We start from the raw sequence: 2,636 nt of genomic DNA, 5'->3' as shown, positions 1-2,636 counted from the left end.
GGAAATCCCAGGATGTCTACTTTCCAACGCAATTGAGATCGCACCAATTGGGCTTCTGTAGCTCTAGAAAATCTACTTCGAGTACAGGAGGGTCAGAATCCAACAGCATCTGCAGTCATTTTTCAGCCTCTGAATCAGATTTTTGCTCAGGTCCCTCAATTTCAGCCAGAAAATATCTGAAACTACAGAAAAATACACAAACTCATAGTAAAGTCCAAAAATGTAATTTTTGCATAAAAAATAATAAAAATATAATAAAAAGTAATTAAAACATACTAAAAACTATGTAAAAATAATGCCAAAAAGGGTATAAATTATCCGCTCATCAATTGCCAAGAACCGAGCGAATTGCTCCTCCTTAGGCTCTTCTTGCACATCTATAGAGTGATATTCTTTAGGCTCCTCTCTCTGCAAAGGGGCGTGCAAGGTGACATTTCCAGTCACCTCATGAGCCTTGATATCCTTGAGCTCCTCAGTAGTAGGCTCCTCTTCTAGTTCGGCCTCTGCCTCCACCATGAGCGCCTTGCACTTTTCCTGTGGATTTACTTCCGTGTTACTGGGAAGAGTGTCAGAGGGATGACCTAGTTTCTTCCATAAAACTGTGAGTGGTCTTGGAGAGGTTAGAGACTATAGTAGCCAGGTCAGAAATGCTTTGTTTGGGTGTCTCCATCTGCTATTGAGATGGTTCGAATGGTCTGCTGCTGAACCTGTTCTGGTTCATTCCACCCTGATTGTTATTGAAGCCTTGTTGAGGCTTCTGCTGATCTCTCCACCCAAAGTTGAGGTGGTTCCTCCATCCCTGATTGAAAGTATTCGAATAGGAATTATTGTTATAGTTTCTAGAGGAGTTTCCCATGTAGTTCACCTCCTCCATTGTGGTCCAGGCGTTATCACCAGCGTCCACCTCATAAGCTGTCTCTGGACAGTAAACAACTGAGCTCTGCGCCCCACTCAAGTACTGTGAGATCATGTTGATCTTCTGGGACATGAGCTTATTCTGAGCCAAGATGGCGTCTAAGCTGTCCACCTCCAGGACTCCCCTCTTCTGAGTTGTCCCATTGTTCACAGGGTTCCTTTCAGAAGAGTACATATATTGGTTGTTGGCAAACATGTCTGTGAGTTCCTGCGCCTCTTCAGACGTCTTCTTCAAGTGGAGGGAGCCACCAGCAAAGTAGTCCAATGACATCTTGGACATCTCAGAGAGACCATCAAAGAAGATCTCTAACATGGTCCACTCTTAGATCATGTCATGAGGACATCTCCTGATTAGTTACTTGTATCTTTTCCAAGCTTCATAGAGGGATTCACCCTCTTTCTGTCTGAAGGTCTAAACTTCCACCCTAAGCTTGCTCAGCTTCTGAGGTGGAAAGAACTTAGTCAAGAATCTATTGACCACCTTCTCCCAAGTATCAAGGCTCTCCTTAGGCTGAGAATCCAGCCATAGCCTAGCTCTGTCCCTTACAGCAAAGGGAAAAAGCATGAGCTTGTAGAGCTCTGGATTTACTCCATTAGTCTTGACAGTATCACAGATCTGCAGAAAATCAGAGATGAATTTGTTGGGATCTTCTTGCAGGAGTCCATGAAACTGGCAATTCTATTGTACTAGAGTGACAAGTTGAGGTTTCAGCTCAAAGTTGTTTATTCCAATGGCAGGTATGGAGATGCTGCGCCCATAGAAGTCAGAATTGGGTTCAGTGTAAGATCCAAGCACCTTCTTGCGTCTCCTCCATTGTCTGGGTTAACTGCCATTGTTGTATCTTAAGCTTCTAGCTCAAGAGCTTCCGTGAGATTCCCTCTGGCTATGCTAGCTTGAGCTTGCTGCAAATGTCTTCTTAAGAGTCTCTCATGTTCAGGATCTGGGGTCAACAAGAGCTTCTGTATCCCTATTCCTGCTCGTAAACAAAAAAAGAGACCAAGAATAGCAAAAGAATGGAGTCTCTATGTCAGAGTATGGAGCTCCTTGTTAGAGGCTTGAGTAAAGAGAAAAGAAAACGAAGTTGTCTTTTATTTTAAAAAAATATTTTCAAAAATAGAGAGAGAGAGAGAGAGAGAGAGAGAGAAAGAATTAAGAATTTTTGAAAAAGAAAAGAGAGAAAAAGAAGTAGAAGATTTTCGAAAAAGAAGAGAGAGAAGAGTTAGAAGATTTTGAAAAAGAGGAAAGAGAAACAAGAATTAAAGAGACACCAAACTTTTAAAACTAAAATAAGATAAAACAAACAAACAAGTAACTAACTAGATTTGAAATTAAGGATATGAAAGATTTAAATTTAAAGAAATTCGAAATTTAAAAGAAAAAGTCAAACAAAGAATTTTGAAATTCAAAAATTAGAAAAAATCAAGAGAGAGAGAGAAACAAGATAAGATAAGATTTTAAAATTTTAAAAATTTTAAAATTAAAATCTAAAAGAAAGATAAACTAACAAAATACTAAACTTTTAAAATTTTAAATCAAATTAAAGATAAGATAACAAAATTTTGAAAATCAAAGAAAAAGATAAGATAATGATTTAAAGATAAATAAGATAAACAAGAAAAACAAGATTACTAAACAAGACACCAAACATAAAATTTTGAAACCAATAAAAATATTTTCGAAAATATTATATATATATATATATATATATATTTTTTTTTTT

General features: G+C 37.8%; 1 non-coding gene across 1 annotated transcript; it reads left to right on the top strand.

The window, feature by feature from the left end:
- The first annotated feature begins 1,244 nt into the window (after window positions 1–1,244).
- LOC112787239 (small nucleolar RNA R71) lies at window positions 1,245–1,348 on the top strand. The gene has a single exon (XR_003194662.1). It is a non-coding gene; the product is annotated as a small nucleolar RNA R71 (small nucleolar RNA).
- Window positions 1,349–2,636: the final 1,288 nt, after the last annotated feature.

The sequence above is a fragment of the Arachis hypogaea genome, chromosome 20 (genome assembly GCF_003086295.3).
Source record: "Arachis hypogaea cultivar Tifrunner chromosome 20, arahy.Tifrunner.gnm2.J5K5, whole genome shotgun sequence".
Classification (NCBI taxonomy): domain Eukaryota; kingdom Viridiplantae; phylum Streptophyta; class Magnoliopsida; order Fabales; family Fabaceae; genus Arachis; species Arachis hypogaea.
Note: the sequence above shows the minus strand (reverse complement) of the source record. Positions and strands in the feature narration are given on the sequence as shown.